The sequence below is a fragment of the Narcine bancroftii genome, chromosome 1, assembly GCF_036971445.1.
Source record: "Narcine bancroftii isolate sNarBan1 chromosome 1, sNarBan1.hap1, whole genome shotgun sequence".
Lineage (NCBI taxonomy): Eukaryota > Metazoa > Chordata > Chondrichthyes > Torpediniformes > Narcinidae > Narcine > Narcine bancroftii.
The window spans coordinates 414,135,670-414,154,161 of NC_091469.1; the positions used below are offsets into that span (position 1 = coordinate 414,135,670).

The 18,492-nt window shown below is 39.6% G+C and overlaps 1 protein-coding gene and 1 pseudogene across 8 annotated transcripts in view; one reads left to right on the plus strand and one right to left on the minus strand.

The window, feature by feature from the left end:
* LOC138751556 (retinoic acid receptor beta) overlaps positions 1–18,492 on the plus strand; it is a 942,630-nt gene that overhangs the window by 232,742 nt on the left and 691,396 nt on the right. The gene's annotated exons all lie outside the window — the stretch shown is intronic.
* Positions 8,765–18,492, minus strand: part of LOC138760082 (tigger transposable element-derived protein 1-like) — a 53,006-nt pseudogene continuing 43,278 nt past the window's right edge.

Sequence of the window (18,492 nt, forward strand, 5' to 3'; positions counted from 1 at the left end):
TTATGCACAGCCTGATTCAGCCACAAACTAAGGTAGTCATCAGGATGTGCCACGTTGGTTATGTCTTTGCCTCATTGTCTGTAAACTTGTGTATGTTGACCCTCAGAACCTCTTCATCTTGGATCACTATATGAACTGGAAGACTGCTCTGGTGACCATCAGGGTGGAGGTGGAGGTGGAGGTGCGGGGAATGGGCCATACCTGTGCCACGTACAGCAGTACTGAGAGCACCTTGCACCTGATGACCCTGTTATTGAGAGGAAGTGCTGTGCCCACAGACTCAATTTCTGGTCAACCTTTGTGATCCACTCTGACTAATTTTTGTTGCACACTTGACCCCTCCAAACTAGATCCCCAATACTTTCAGGTATTCATATCTGACTGTGAATGGGCTCGCTCTTCTTCCAGTTTATTCTGGTGCCTGATTCAGATTCAAATTGGCTGCAGAGGCTGGTCAATCGTTGGACTGGTCATGTGTCCAAACAGAAATCGGCAAAGTCATCCACGTACTGGGAAGATTTAACCTGAGTGCTTCCACTGCTTGGCAATGTCACCCTTGTGCCCTTGCCCTTCCTGATGAATTCAGCAAAGGCTTTATGCAGCACACAAGAAAGTCTGGAGAGAGCCAACTCTGCCTGATTCCAGACTTGATGAGGAAGATATCAGTTTCCTCCAACCTATTGATTTGAACTTTGTTATGACTGTCCATGTAGAGCAGTTTAATCCAATTTCATTTTCTCACCAAAGCCCATCTTAGGGAGCACATCTATTATGTTCATATATGATATCCAGATGAAAACCTTCTCCTGGTCGAAGCTGTCCTGCATGGAGGCGATGAGCAGAGCAGAGTGAGACTGCCAGATATTTTTCTGCTCGAATCCATGCAAGTTTAGTCTGGGTGGATCACCTGCCCTAGTACAAACTTGACTAAATTGGCAATGGCTTTTGACAGAATTTTGTAGTCAATGTTTAACAATAATAGCTTTAGTGGACCAATTGATTCACAAGGAGAGTGAGTTACACACAGGTTGGGGAGAAGTGTTTAAAGATGAGCATTCATAGAACATTGCATCACAGAAACAGACCCCCTAGGTCCTTCTAATCAGTGCTGAAGCATTTTTTTTTTGACTAGTCTCACTGACCTCCACCCAGACCATAACCCTCCATACATCTCCCAACCATGTACCTGTCCAAATTCTTTTTAAATGTTAAAATTGAGCACGCATTCACGACTTCAAATGGAAGCTCATTCCACAATCCCAACACTCTGTTTATGTTCCCCTGCACTATTCCCCTTTCACTCTTAGCCCATGTCCTCTGGTTTGTATCTCACCTACCCTCAGAAGAAAAATCCTATCAACATTTACTCATAATTTTAAATACCTCTATCAAATCTCCCCTCAAAGTCCTAACCAGTTTAACCTTTCCCTGTAACCCTGAAGTCCAGGCAACATCCTAGTAAATCTTCTCTGCACTCTTTCTATCTTATTGATATCTTTCCTGTAGTTAGGTGACCAAAACTGCACACAATACTCCAAATTTGGCCTCATCAATGTCTTATACAACTTTAACATAACATCCCAGTTCCTATACTCAAATATTTGATTTATGAAGGCTAATATGCCAAAAGCTCTCTTTACAAACCTATCCAACTCTGATGCCACTTTTAGGGAATTATGTACTGGTGCACAATCTTTTATGAGAAATTTTCAAAACCGAACATTTTTTCCATGGACTTTGTCTGCAACCCAAAGCTTGCATTTGGCACCAAACTTTACCCAATGTGAACCACCCCAGTCTAGCTCCGTGTCTCAGTGCACCTACCAGTCAGACATGCATGCCTCTACTGCTCACAGACTTTGGAGACTGTGCTCACAGATTTTGAAGACTGTGAAAATGTTGTCCCTTACTGTCCTTTTGCTTTTAATATACCTGTAGAAACCCTTAGGATTTTCCTTCACATTGTCTGCCAAGGCAACCACATGTCTTCTTTTAGCCTTCCTGATCTCTTTCTTGAGATTTTTCTTGCATTTTTTATACTCCTCAAGTACCCCATTTCCTCCATGTTATCTATAGCTGCTATACACCTCTCTCTTCTTCTGCACCAGGTCCCCAATATCCCTCAAAAACCAAGAGTCCCTATGCCTTCTAACCTTCCTTTAATCCTGACAGTAACATATAGATTCTGTACTCTCAAAATTTCACCTTTGAAGGCCCTCCACCTACCTCATACATCCTTGCCTGAAAACAACTTGTTCCAATCCACACATTCTAAATCCTTTCCCATTTCCTCAAAATTGGCCTTTCTCCAGTTTAGAATCTCAAGCCAGGGCCCAGACTTATCCTTCTCCATAATTACTTTTTAAGATATTTTTATTTATTAAAGTTTGCAATAATACAAAAATTAAACAATACAATTATATATTGAAATAAAAATTACAAGAAAAATAAAAAAGAATACCCCTACCACTATACAAGGTTGGGAAAAAGCTAACATGTGGCAATAACCCAGAAATAGACAGCATGGCATTGAAGCTTATTGCAACCCTAAAACTTGAAAACGTGGTAATGGTCCATAAAAGGGCCCCATATATTTTAGGAAATTAGTATTTGAATCTTTAATGGCATATCTAATTTTTTTTCTAAAATTAAACAAGACATAATATCATTTAACCATTGTGTATATGTAGGTGGAGTGTTATCTTTCTATTTAATCAAAATTGCACATCTGGCTATAAATGACGTAAAAGGTAAAATTCGGTTTTGAGTTGAAGTCAATAAAATATCATAATCTTGAAATGATTCAAAAAGAGCAATTAAAAGGCAAGGTTCCAATGTAACTTTAAGAATCACCAATAATGTTTGAAAAGTATCTTTCCAAATTTTTTCTAAACTAGAGCAAGTTCAAAGCATGTGAATCAAAGAAATCGCAGCAATTTTACATTTGTCACATGGAAGATTTATATCAAAGTAAAAATGAGACAATTAAATTTAGACATATGGACCACTTTAAATTGCAACAGTGTTGTACACTAAAGGAGGTCGTATTAATCAGATTACAAATAGAATCCCACATCCCATCTGAGAATGAAAGATTCAAATCCTATTCCCAATTATTCTTGATTTTTAACTGACGAGGCCATTCTTAAATCAAGAAAATTGTTATTAATAAAAGATAACTTTTACCACCAATTGTTCAAAGAAGCAAAATTATTTTGAATAAAAAGTTCATTGAAGCATTTAATACTCAATCTGTGCCAATTATTAAAAGCTGTATCCTGCAACAAAGGTAGAAAACGATGATTAGATATAAAAGGACTAGCAAGAGAAAAATTCTGAACTCCAAAAAACCTTCCAAATTGTGCCCCTATTCTCAAACTATGTTTAAAAATTGGATTATCAGTTAATTTATATAAGGAGGAAGATAAAAAGGACCTTAAAACTTTCAAATAATATTCTTTGTAAAATTTAATTCCATTTCTACCAATGAAGAGCGATCAACCAAATGATCAAAATGCAAGAAAATAATTAACTTATGAATAATGACTGCCCAATAATATAATCTACAACTGAGAAATGCCAGTCCACTATTCTTTTTAGCTTTTTGAAGATGAGCTTTATTTAAGTGAGGGCATTTCCCCTGCAATATGTAGGAAGATATAAGCGAGTCAAGTGAATCAAAAAAAGATTTAGGGATGAAAATTGGTACGAATTGACAGAGTTACAAAAATTTATGTAAAATGTTAATATGACCAATCATTGAAAGTGATAAAGGTGACCATCGCAATAATAATAATTTAACCTGATTAAATAGGGTGGAATTTTTTCCTTAAAAAGATATTTATAGCTCTTAGTAATTGTAATGCTGAGATGAGCAAATTGATTTTGCACAATCTTAAAAGGAAAATTAGAATAATGATATAAAACCATTTAAAGGTAAAAGTTCACTTTTATGCAAATTCAACTTGTAGCCAGAAAACTGACTTATATGAGAAAACAAAGCCAGTATGTTAAGTAAAGGAGCTCTGGATTAGAAACAAAAAGCAAAAGGTCATCTGCATATAAGGAAACCTTATGTTCATTACCATTCAAAAGGATCCCAATAAAATTTCTACTTTCACTAAGAGCAATTGTTGAAGTCAAAAAGTAATAGATTTAAAGGAAAACTTCGATGAAAACCGCACTGAATATTAATAGATTCTGAGATTTGTAGATTAGAAAGAATTGAGGTAGTGGGATATAGATATAATAATTTAATCCATTTAATAAAATAAGGTGCAAAATTAAATTTTTCAGAAATAGCAAATATATAACCCCATTCCATTCAATCAAATGCCTTCTCTGCATCTAAAGAGAGAACACATTCAGGGGCAGAAGTGGGACATAAATATAGAATAACGATGTATATTAAAATAAGAATAATGAAACCAGTTTGATCTTCTGAAATGATAAATGGTAAAATATTCCCCAGTTTATGGGCCAATATTTTAGACAAGATCTTCATATCTACATTAAGAGATAGGCCTATAAGAAGCACATTGAATTAGATCCTTCGCCTTTTTCAGAATAAGTGAAATACAAACTTCATTACAAGATGAAGGAAGACTCCCTTGTTTAAATGAATCATTAAGTACAAAATTTAATTGGGACACCAGCACTTTGGAAAAGGATTTATAAATTTCCACAGCGTATCCATCAGATCCTGGAGATTACCAGATTGTAGAGAAGAAATTGCAAAAAAGTATTTCCTCTTGAGAGAGAGGTGCCTCCAAACTTGTATGTTTATTCTGAGAAAGTGTAGCAAACTAAGGCAGTCCAGAAAATCCAACATTGAAGTATTATCATTATTGGATTCAGAAGTGTACAATCTAGAATAGAATGCTCTAAAAGTATCATTTATTTTAAAATGATCAGTAGTATTCATATCATCTTCCATCTGAATCTTATTAATTTGTCTCTTAGTAGCCATTCCTTTCAATTGGCAAGCCAAAAGTTTACCAGACTATTCCCAAAGGATGTAGAACTGACTCCTACTCCTCAAAACTGGCTTCGACAATTATTGGTTGGGACAAGCCCAGAGGGTAGTGGTGAATAATTGCTTCTCAGACTGGAGGGTTGTGACTAGCGGTGTGGCTCAGGGATCAGTGCAGCAACCATTGTTGTTTGTCATCTATATCAATGATCTGGATGATAATGTGGTAAATTGGATCAGCAAGTTTGCAGATGACACTAGGATTGGAGATGTGGTGGATAGTGAAGAAGGTTTTCAAAGCTAGCTGAAGGATCTGGACCAGCTGGATAAATGGGATGAAAAAATGGCAGATGAAATTTAAGGCAGACAAGTGTGAGATGTTGCATTTTGAAAGGACAAACCTAGAAAGGACATACATGGTAAATGGTAGGAACTGAGGAGTGTGGTAGAATAGAGGAATCTGGGAATACAGATATATAATTCTCTGAAAGTGGCATATAGGTTGATAGGGTTGTAAAGAGAGCTTTTGAGATTGGTCTTCATAAATCCAAGTATTGAGCAGAGGAGTTGAGATGTTATATTAAAGTTGTATAAGACATTGGTGAAGCCAAATTTGCAATATTGTATGCAGTTTTGGACATCTAACTACAGGAAAGATAGCAATAAGATTGAAAGAGTCCAGAGAAGATATATGAGGATGTGGCCCAGACTTCAGGAACTGAGTTACAGGGAAAGATTAAACAGGTTAGGACCTTGAGCAGAGAAGAATGAGGAGAAATTTTATAGAAATATTTAAAATTATGAGCGGTATGGACAGAATAAGTGCCGATAGGCTTTTTCCACTGATTGTAGGTGAGGTACAAATCATAGGACATGGTTAAGAGTGAAAGGGGATTAGTGTAGGGGAACATAAAGGGAACTTCTTCACACAGAGATGGTGGGATTGTGGAATGAGCTTCTATCTGAAGTGGTGAATGTGGGCTCAATTTTAAAATTTAACAAGAATTTAGACATTTACATGGATGGGAGAAGAATGGAGGGGTATGGACTTGGTACAGGTCAGTGAGACTAGGCAAAAAAAAAGTTTCTGCACAGTGTAGAAGGGCCAAAGAGGCCTGTTTCTATACTGTAATGTTCTATGGTTCTAGGGACTACTGGACAGCCGACAATACAACCCCTTTGGTGTGGTTATAACATTCCCGTTCCTCAGCTACACCCATATAGTCTCAGTAGACGAGCCCTCTGGTTTGTCCTACCTGACAATATTTCCCCTGACGAATAATGCCACCTCTCCCCCTTTCATTCCCACAATCACATCTAAAGCAATGGAAGCCCGGAACCTTGAGCTGCCATTCGTGCCCCTCCTGCAACCAAGTTTCATTAATGACAACAATGTCATAATTCCTCGTTTCAACCCAATGGTACAAAAACAGCTTCTTCCCCTCCACCATCTGATTTCTGAATGGACAATGGACCACAGACATTACCTCACTTTCCCTCCTTTTGCATTGATTTCTTTTTTTAAAAATATGTAATATGTAATTTATAGCAATTTTGTACCTGTAGCACTGTCGCAAAACAACAAATTTCATGACATGTTCGTGACAATAAATTCTGATTCTGATTGTACAGATTTGTGGATCAATGGGATCTCTTTGTGGAAAGTATGACCTGTACAAAAAGAACAGGATGAACAGAAGGGGGACCAATATCCTGGTGGGCAGGTTTGCTAGAGCTGTGGTGGAGGGTTTAAACTGGTTTGGCAGAGGGATGGGATTTAGAATGAGAGAGCAGTGAATAAGCAGGAGATACACAAGTAGATGCACTGTGTAGAGAGATTGTGAGGAAGAATAGGCAGGTCAATAGGGCAAAATAGTAAGTGTAAGGTGAAAGATTTAACATGGGGTACTTTGAAAACAAAATTGAAAAGTGTGATTGTGGTGTTGGGAATAATATCAGGTTTGGTGGGTTCACAGAGAGACAAGTCTGGATACAAGTGTCACAATCAGAGGTAACTTTAGTGTACACACCAGAATTAAACGGGAAGACATCAGATAATATCTGTCCATACACTCTCACTACTTAATAGCTATATGGCCATTCACATTAGATCCAGGTTGGACTCTGATACTGGTGCAGCCTATCTTCTACATGGTACAAGACAAAAATTATAACGGTGTAAGCAGGCACATCAGGTGCAAGGGTCCTCAATATCAGTGGCTGCTTACCCTACCATACCCTCCTGCACGTGTACACACTCACAGACGGGGACTTCAGCAGATATTCCCAATCCCTGTGCTGGGGTGGAGCTCAGTGTTAAGTAATATACGATTACTAACACACTCTAACAAGCCAGGGTCTTAAACGCACACTCCTGGTTCCCTGTACCAAAGGGAAAGTGGTGTCTCAATGTTAAGTACTGCCAAGCAATACTACAGACCCACTCTAAGTGTAGTGCACACCTTACCAATGACTCCTCCAGTGTTGTCCACAGTTAAGTGACCGGGCATACAGAAGTGCTCATAGTCAGGACCAAGGAGCAGAGAGAGAAACCTGTCACGTGTTGGAGTTTATACTGTTTCTGAGCTGGGCACCTGGCGAATGGTGACACTGAATTATTTAAATGAGCCACTGGTAAGTTGTGCACTAATGGGCAGGTGATGTGACTTCCAACTAGGGACCAGAGAGGGAGGTCACATGATCCTCCTCCATCCACAAGGTTCCAGAAACAGAGGTCACATGATCCTCCACAATCCATATATAACAGTGAAAAATGCAGCACTGAAGGTCTTGTCTTTAAATGCCCATAGTTTAAGATACAGTAAAACTTCAATAGAACGCGGTAGTTGGGGTCCAGGATTTCATATCGCATTACAGCTGAGTTGTGGAACAGATGCATATATGTCAGAGTGCTCACGGATAATCAAACCCAAATATTACCAGTTTTCAAAGGATCCGCTATCTATAACTAACAATTTCAATGAAAGAAGCAAGCACATTCTTTTAATATTGGGATTTTGAATTTTAATCAACTTATTTGCAAAGTTTGGGGTCCACAGACACCCGCGCTATAAGCGATTCCACGGATTAACGAAACATGTTCTCGTGAGGTTTCACTGTATAAGCTTGATGATCTTGTAACGCACCTGAATGTTGGGAGGTATATATTGTGGCCATCACTGAATAGTGGCTGAAAGATAACCACAGTTGGGAACTAAATATCTGTTGGTATACAGTGCATCGGAAGGACTGAAAAGTAGGCAGAGGGGGTGGGGTGGTTCTGCTAGTTAAAAATGGAATTAAATCTTTGGCGAGAGGAGACATTAGATCAGAAGCTATAGAATCTATGTGGGTAAAATTAAGAAACTGTAACAGTAAAAAGACTCTAATGTATATATTCCTCCAAAGTGTAGCCAGGATGTGTGCAAATTGCATAGAAAAATTAAGAAGGCATGCAAAAAGGGCAATGTTACAATAGTAGTAGGGGATTTAAATAATGCTGCCCCCAGGTTAAGAACGAGGCCCGTTCCTAAGTCTGTCTTTAAGTTAAATTTGTAGGTAGCATCAGCTAGTCAAATAGTTGTCTTTGTATATAGTATATATTTTACATTTTACATTTCTATACATATAAAAGTATTAGAGTCAATTTCTTGAAGTAGGCATCAAGGGAGGTTTGTTCAGAGCTTTTCTTCTCATCACAAATGGCCTTGTAGCAGCTGAGGCCTTCCGTAATAGTATGGTAAACTGTGGTGAACCTCTGGATCTTGCTGTTCTAACTTTGCAATTCCTGCTTCAACTCATCAAAAACTTCTTCAGTTCTGGAGTTTTTAGGTCCCAGTGGTCTTCCTCAAATGCTATGATCTGCTGCTCTAGTTCCATAAGGTCTTCATTGGTCAGATCTTCAGCATTGAAGTTGAGTAACTTTATGACATCATTTTCACTGATGTCTAACTGCAGCTGATTACCAATATCAACCACAACTTGCTTGGCTTTAGCGATGTCGTCAGCTGTAAACCCCTGAAAAGCATGCGTGAATTGGGGGCACAATTTGTTCCACACACCTTTCATATTTGACTGCTTCACTTCATCCCAAGAATCAGCAAAATTTTTGATGACATCATAGATGTTATAATTCCTCCAGAACTCCCTTAAGCTCATCACATCATCTTAGGTAGCCTGACTGCTTGTGAGAAGCCTCTTAGAAGAGGCTATGACTCCCTGATCCATTGGCTGAAGTAGCGATGTGGTGTTGGGGAGTAAAAATATGATCTTTATATTGGGGTGAAGATCATTTAAAGTGCTTGGATGTCCGGGTGCGTTGTCAAGTACAAGGAGAATCTTGAAAGGAATTTTCTTGGCCAAGCAATAGCATTCAACAGGAAGGACAAAATGGTTCAAGAACCAATCTTCAAAGGTGGCAACTGTAAGTCTTTGTATTTGCCTTCCAAATAACGGGAAGAATTGCCTTAATGATTTGGCGAAGTGCTCTCGGATATAAGGAGTGATACACAAGCAAAGGCTTGAGCTTGAAATCCCTGCATGCGTTACCCCCCTCACCCCCAAACAATAACGTTAGCCTTTCCTTCGGTGCCTTATACCCTGGCGCTCTTTTTTCCTCTCTTGAAATGTAGGCTCTTTCAGGCATTTTTTTTTCGAAAATAAGCCAGTCTCGTCTACTTTAAATATTTGGTCTGGTAAATAACCTTCCTCCTCATTTCAACATTTCAGGAAAATTACTTGCAGCACTTAAATCGGCACTCTCTGCTTCACCTTGTACTTTAATATTATGTAAATTTGCCCTCACTTTGAAATAATTGAACCAACCCCTATATACAACACATTCTTCATCACAATTACCTGCATTTGTTGCATGAGCAGCTTTTAAATCCTTGAAAAGGCTTTGAGCCTTTTCTTGCAGTTCTTTTCTTTGGCTTGGCTTCGCGGACGAAGATTTATGGAGGGGTATGTCCACGTCTGCTGCAGGCTCGTTGGTGGCTGACAAGTCTGATGCGGGACAGGCAGGCACGATTCCAGCGGTTGCAAGGGAAAATTGGTTGGTTGGGGTTGGGTGTTAGGTTTTTCCTCCTTTGTCTTTTGTCAGCACTGGCATACCTCAGGGCTGTGTGACTGTATGTGCCACAATTTTGCCATATTGTGATATGGTACGAGAGTAACAACCTGAGTTTCACCATTGATAAGATGAATGAGATGATCATGGACTTCAGGAGGACCTGGAATGAACATCCTCCACTACACATCAACAACTCTGTAGTAGAGAGAATAGAGAGCACTAAGTTCTTTGGAGTCCACTTAACTAGTGACCTATTGTAGATACACATCTCCTCACTTGCCAGAAAGGTCCAACAGTACTTGCACTTCCTGAGAAGACTGAAGCATGTAAGGCTTCTGGCCTCCATCATGTCAAACTTCAACAGGAGTTCTACTGAGAGCCCCCTGGCTGGCTGAATCACAGTGTGGTACGGTTGCTGCAGAAAAATAGATTGGAAGTCAAGCCACAGGACCAGAAGAGAGGCAGAGAAGATCACTGGAGTCTCCCTCCCACCCCCCCACCCCCATCTCATTGACATGATCTACCAGGATCATTGTCTGAAGAGGGCATTCAAAATTGTTGAGGACCCCAACATCTTTCAGCTGCTTCTGCCAGGAAAGTGATACACCCAGCACCACCATGCTGAGAAACAAGTTCTTCCATGGGCAGTGAGAATGCTGAATGACCAAAGGAACTGCTCATGGTCACCATCCAAGACTGTGCCTTGAATAACAAGAATCAAGCCACGTTCCCCTTCTCCTGGAAGTCCTAGAACATCCTCTGCCATCCATCTGGGGTCTTTAATGTCACATCAAAGTGACAATTAACTGAAAAGTTCTGGAGGCTGTAGATGTTCTTTGGATCAAATTTGCAACATTCAATCAATCCATCCATGAAGAGCTCCTGGGAAAACAGGGAAGCTTTGCTCATGTCCTTCATTGCATTGCTGATGGCATTTTGGATTTTTTTGTCCTTTCAAGGAGTTTACTACCATGGCCATCCTTGTGAGGCTAGTGGAGGCGGACTTACTGCTGGCAAGGACCTTAGATTAATCTCCCAATTATCATGGATCCACCTCTGCATCAGCAGGCCAGCTTACACTGGATGATGTCTTCTGCTCAAATAGACCTCTTCATTGTCTTCCTCTTCTTTCCCCTTCCTTCTCTTGGATCCAGTTGATCAGCTCTCAGTCGGTGAATACTTGATCTTAGCCAAAAGGCTGTGAATAACTCACGCACATTTCAAGGACAATACATTTTCAAATACTATCTTCCATCAACCATCTCCCTAGCCATTTACCCTCCTCTAAACAGTACACCCCTGTCTCTCACTTACCTAGTTCTTCAAAAATACCCTGCAAAATTTGGTTGCAAGTTCTCCATTGATTTGTTTACATTCACCATGGACTCTATATGGCCATTGGAAAGGTATATGAATAAAGTACATTGATTTGAATTGCTGATAAGTGAGAGACAGGGGTGCAGTCTTTTGTATAATACCTACATTTGGATGCATGGCCCATGAGTTACATATTATGTCTAGCAATGAATTTATGCAGCTTATGAAGAAACAGACTGTGACTAAAAGGATTGAGTCTGAACTGACAGTTATACAATGAAATTATTCTCTTCGGTCCTGCAGTGCAGATCTAAATTTAGCCTTGGGGACCCCTGCAAACAAATCCACAATGTTATAGTTTCCAAGTTATGCACACCTGCGTGTGATTGCTGTAACATGGCACCAAATATTTGTAAAATATGCTCAGGGGAGACAAACAAATGTCATGGGGTTTCTTTTTCACTATTGCCTCTTGGCTTGGATCAAACAAGTCTGAGTATGCATGTTACATTCTTTTTGTCAGGTTGGCAACATTTAGTACAAAACCTCTGACATCTGTGAAAATATAATCAGTGAAAGCAGTGAAATAAGGCTGAGAATGACCTGCAACTGTGGCTACTATGTACAGGTCCATGGTACCTTCTCTTTGGTTACCAGAGATGCCAAAGTCCTTTCAGCATGATGCTCTATGGGGTTGCATTTATTCCTGGTGTTTCAGATAGGTCCACATGCTTTTGAGGTTATGTAGGCAATTCAGACAGCTCATGATACCTATCATAATATGACGTTTATTTTATGCTGCCAAGAGTTCAGTTCATTCCTCCAACTAGTGCCTTCTCTGGATGTAGTATGACTGAATGTGCAGTCTGCAGCTTAAGTGACCATTCTCCAACCCCAATGCAATCCACAGAGGATTTGAAGGGATAATCAACAATATTCAGCTTAGTCACTGAATGATTTTTGTGGTTTTGTCAATGTTTCTGCAGTGTTTGGTGATTTCTAAGTTTCTTTGAATTTGCTACAATATCAAAGATTGGATTGATTTCATCTTGACCAAATCTTCCGCCCAAAGTGGTTACTCTCAGGTAATGATCCATGAATAGCCATCAGGAGAGTGAGTGCAGGATTCACAGAGCAAGATAAACCTCCAGAGCAGAGAGGGAGAAGGTGAAAAACCTTCAGCAGGAAGCCATAGCTACCTAGCATCAAGTAGAAAGTATATTGGACCTCTGTGAGGGACTATGTGTGAGGCATTGTGCTTATGTAGAGTTGCTGTCACCAATATTTACTATCACATTAGCAATCTCAGAAAAGGGACAAGAAAGCACTGCCACTGACCGCCAAGGACATCAGGACATAAACATTTGTTTGTAAGATCCTTCCAGGTCATGTATAGAGGAATTTACAATACCTTTCGGTTTACAATCATAGAACACTAGAGGACAGAAATAGGCCCTTCGGCCATTCTAATCCATACCAAACTATTATTATTTTATCTAATCTTCTCTTAAATGTCAAAATCGAACTTACTTCCACCATCTTTTGCTAGCCATTCATTCCACACTCTCACCACCCTCTGAGAGAAAAAATTCCCCCAAATGTTTCCCATAAGCATTTCACCTTTCACCCATGATCCATGTCCTCTTGTTCTTGTCTCACCCAAACTCAGTGGAATAAGCCTGGTTGCATTTACCCAATTTATATTCCTCATAATGTTTTGAACCTCTGTCAAGTCTCTACTCATTCTATGACACTCCAGGAATAAAGTTTTAACCTATTCAATTTTTCCCTATAACTCACCTCCTCAAGTCCTGGCAAAATCATTGCAAATTTTATCTACCCTTTTTCAAACTTATTGTGGTCAATAAAGCATTCTTTACATGACTACGGGAGGTCGTTTTTAGCTGATTAGCAATCCTACAAGGTGGTTCTCAAAAATAAAAAAAAAACATATTTTGAGCCTTTTATTCTCCTGTTTATAGTTAAGAAAATTTATTTTTGTCAACTTTTCCCTTGATAAAGTTCTCATAGATTGGAGCAGCATTCAGTATCAGAGAAGATAGTAATAGATGATTGGAATTGATTTAACTACCTACAAATGTTTGGACTTTGCCAATCTACCATAATCTTGATAAATATCCCCTTTTACCAGCCAATATGCCTTTTCTTCAGCAGAACTTTCAAAAATGTCATGACCAGCAAGATTGAAGACTTGGTCATCATGCAGAATTCTCTGTGGATTGCATTGCTGAATTCCAGTGTGAGTTTGGCAGGATTTGGTGGGGCATTGGCATATAGTATTGGACAACCTGGCTCACTGCAGTCAGAGGGTACCTGCTCACTCACTCAGCCATGCTGCGAGGGGCAATTGTGACTGCCAATCACAGAGTGGAGTCAGTGTTTCTAGCAGACTTATTTTGAAAGAAGGGGCATAACTTTTAAATCCTGTTTTAAGTTTATTTGTCATAAGGTATTTATCACCATGAGAAGGGTTCACAGACCATGGAAAGAGGGAAACAAGAAAATTTGTCGATGCTGGGATCCCATACAAAATCCATTTGAAATTTTGGGCCTGAGCTCTTCCACCTGAAGTAGTGTGGGAGGGGGAGGGGGAGGGCTGTGTGTGGTGAGTGAAAGGAGAATGGGAGGAGCACAAGCTAAGAGGTAATAATCTTTTTCTTCTGCCTATCCATCCCATAGGACACTGATGATTCCTTTAGTTAGTTTGTGGGGTTTGATATGTGCGTCCTGGAGTGGATGTGCAGGCCAATCCTTCACAGGCACTGCTTGCTACATACTTGGCAGGTGAGGCCTGGAGGGGCCACAGGGCAGAAGCTCTGTTGTGGTGCTTCCTGCGCCTTTCCTCTGTTGCCTCTTTAAGCCTTTTCTTAGCAGTGTCCACACTTTTTCTGATGGTGTCCCTCCACTGCGAGTGATCTTGATTCATATTCTCTCATATTGATGGGGCAATGTTAGCTTTCTTGAGGCTCCTGAGCAGAACATCTGTATACCGTAGTTACTTGCCTCCTCATTTTTGGATACTACTGGGCAGTTGACCGTACAAGATGTCCTTGGGCAGTCTTCTGTCAGGCATTCTGACAACATGTCACAGTTGGACTGACATCACCAAGGTTGAAATGGCTGGTATTCGGCTCAAGAAAGGACCTTGATATTGAGGTAATAATAGGTGGATACTGGTGGGAGGGTAGAACAAAAAGAACCCATGAAGCAATAAGTGGAGAAGGCAGAGGGCTAAGAAAGGTGGCTCTCTGATAGTGGAATGAAGGGAAGGGGTGGGAAGCTGAAAAAAGGATCGCCCATTCAGAAGCCTGATGGCTGCAGGGAATAAACTATGTTTAAGCCTGTTGGTGCTTGGGAGGAGGGTGGTGCCTTTCAATATGTTGACTGTCTTTCCTATGCACCAGGAGACATGGAGGAGAAGGAAGTTTATGTTATGTTCTGAGCTGCATTCACTATCTTCTGTGGCTTCTTCCGATCTTGAGCAGAGTAACCTCCAATGAATCTCACAAGTATGCATTCAATGGTGCACCTGTAGAAGTTGATGAGGGACAAGAGGAACATGCTGATCTTCCTTTATCTTCTTAAAAAAAGTAGAGGCGTTAGTGTGTTTTCATGATCGTCAAGTCACTGTGCTTGTCCCAGGTCAGGTCATTGGAAATATTTATTCCTAAAAGAATTGGAGCTACCTACTCTTTCAACTTCAGTCCCATTAATGTGGACAAGGGTATATGGACTTTATCATGTCTCCTTAAGTCAATCAACATCCCTTTCATTTTATTGATGTTGAAATTGTGGTTGTTATCTTGTCTTTCAATCTCTTTTCTGCTTTCCATCTCATCATTATTTGACATTAGCCCTCTACAGTAGTGTCGTTGGCAAATTTGAAAATGGAGTTGGAACAGTATTTAGCTGAGGGGGTAGAGGGAGCAAAGTAGGGAACTGAGTGCACATCCTTGAGGGACAGGTAGTGGAATTGGTGGAGGATTATATGTTGGATGTGGAGGCTGGTGGGATGGTAGGTGCGGACAAGGGTAATCCTGTCCTTGTTGTACATAGGGACAGAGGGACCCAGGGCAGTTATGTGGATAATGGAGAATATGCAGGTGAGAGCCTAGTCGATAGTAGAGGAGGGGAAGCTATGTTTTTTGAAGAAAGAAGTCATTTCTGATTATCTTGTCCTGAGAGCAGATGCAACATAGAGGAACTGAGAGAAAGGAATGGGATCCTTACAGGGGACAGGGTGTGAAGTAATGTTGACCCATCTTCACTGATTGAACAGTTGGACAGGAAGTCAAGGATCCAATTACAAAGGAGGCCTGGATATAGAAGATTCAGTGTGAGTCTATTAGGGATCGTGGAATTGAAGGAAGACCTGTATCCTTTAAACAGTAATTCAGCATGGATGTTGTTGGCATCAGGTGTTCTTGGTCCAAGTGGAAAGCCAGGAAGATGATATCTGGTCAAAAATGGTGCTGGTGTAACTGAAGGGTGAAGCAGAAAGAATCAATTTTACGTCACCTATGCACCAAATGAAATCATGTTAGGAAAATATTAAGTTATCCCAAGAAAGTTATTTCCAAAACACTATGCACATGATATTATTAATTCTCTCACAATGGACAGGAGATGGACGAGGAATGGAACAATGGCTAAAAGACTGAGTAAATGTAACTAGAAAGGGCCTTGCATGAAGCTTTCCTGAAGATGATGGGCGTCAAATTATCCAAGTGTCCCACTGTGGAGCAAGAGTTCGAACTTCACAGCTGCTGCTACTTTCTCAGCACTCTGAAGAAGAAAATTATCAAGGGAATAATTAGTTGAAATGATTAATCCTCCAGCTGTAACTCCAGCAGTAAAAGAGAGGCAGATACTGCCAAAATACTGCTTTTCCCAGTCACTCAACAAAACCTTCAGCCATCTCCAAACCCAGTTATATCCAATCTGTCCCCCTGTCACATTGATTGTCATTTTAGGCTGATCCTATTCCCCTGCAGAAACAGGTGATTTTTCATCCTTTACCTGCCAAAGCACCAGTGGTCATCTTTGCAAATGCAAAGAAGTGGAGGAAAACAAATTTAAAGTGATTTGCCAAATTGCTAGTTTTGAAATATGGCGGTTCTTTTTAACTATTGTTTGTTGCAAAATAGCAATTCACTTGTTGAAAGAGAACATGTAGTGAGGCTATTCTGCATGGAAGTCAGAGGGAGGATTCTGTTGGAAATTTGTGTCTAGCAAAATAAACACAAACAATAGAAAAGGGTCCCAACCCTTAATGCTGACTTTCTCCATGGATGTTGCCTGACCAGCTGAGTCCCTCCAGTTTCTCAGCATGGTGATAGGGTGGTGAATAAGGCATATGGGAGGCTTGCCTTCAGGTGCCATGGCAGAGAATATAAAAGCAGCAAGGTCTTGATACAACTTTATACATCACTGGCTAGCCCCCAACTGAATATTAAAAAAAAAATACTGAAATGCTGGAGGAACACTGCAGTCTGTGATAGTGTGGATCTCCCAGTGGTCACCATTTCAATTCAGTGCGATGTTACCTGGGATGTAATGCTTTAGTTTTGTGGCGAGATGGGATAACCTGGATTTATTTTCCCTAGAAAAGATGAGTCTGAGGGGGTATTCAAAATTATGAGAGAATATTAAGAATTTTCTCCCTATAGCAGAGCTATCTAGGACAGGAGAGCATACATTGAAGGTAAGAAATAAAAGAAGCTTAGAGAGGATTTGAGGAAGAATTTTCTCATCTCATTTCATCTCATCGAGAAACAATAAAAATATTGGAAAGAGAAAATCATAGAGTTTTGTTTCCCAAAAATAGATTCTTTGTCACACCATGTCTATGCTGACTGTCAAGTACTCATCTATATTAATTCCATTCACCAATACTTTTCCAAAACATACTATCCCTTGGTGATTATTATTATTACCTACATGTGAGCATTAAAAAATATATATAATACATATATTTATGCTCATACATAAGTAATAATAATAATATAGATCCAACAAATAGCTGTAAACAACCTATGAAAGAAACAAATAAAACCAAAATGAATATAAAACAAAAGCTATCCCTTGTGAAGTTATGATTACACATAAATGTTCCATTAATGCATGAATGAAAGGACAATCAAACCGTAAAATGGGATCCAATAATCTTATAAATTCTGAAAATAGTTAAAGAAAGGACCTCATAAATTTAGAAAATTAAGGTTCATTACATTAGTAGGGCATATATGATTCTGAACATAATATAATTAGAGGGCTGGTGAAGTATTTACATTAATCAATGTTTTGACTGTGATGTTAGTATTCATCTTCACATAATAATTGAAGTAAAATCAACTCAAGTACAACTGTTTTGTAGTATTCTTTCAGAGCATGATTACATTGCTTCATGGAGATTCACTATTTGATGATGATAAGTTTAATCAGATTATTCATTTATTTCATGTGTATGACCAGATAAGTGTGTGTATTCTTTAAAGATAAAGGTTTCTTTTACAAAAGCACCTCATTAATAATGATGAGAAAATTATTTAGTTCTTTGGCATTCAAAATCTCAGTGGTAAATTTGTAAAAGATGTGGTGTTACAGGTGTCCCTTTTTAAAAGACTGTTCCTGAGAGTTGAGGATAACCTGAAAAGTTACTTCTATGTCTGTTGGGTCTGAAGTTGCTGATGAGCCAATGTGGAAGCTACAGCCTTCACACAGGTGCTAGATAGGGTGGATGGGAGTGGATAGGGGTGATTGGGAGCTGCACTCTCCATCTGTCATTAATGCCAGGCTTTAAGGTAATCCCAAAGGGATTTGATATTCTCAGTGTCAGGATGAATACTCCTTCTTTGTGATGACTTGTCACAGATTGAGGATTTCCATGAGTGAGTGGGATATAACACTTTCCCAAGAATATCCATGAACTAATTCCTCTCTTCACTTGATAAGTTGTTGCTGAGATGAAGCTTGGAGTCCTCTATCTTTCAGGAGTCAGGTCATGCTTAGATCAGAGAGCCAATGAGGACTCAGTACTGGGTATCTTGGCCTGGGTACAAGGAATGGACATTGGTTCACTTCTTCTGCCAGTGTATCTGAAGAAATTTGC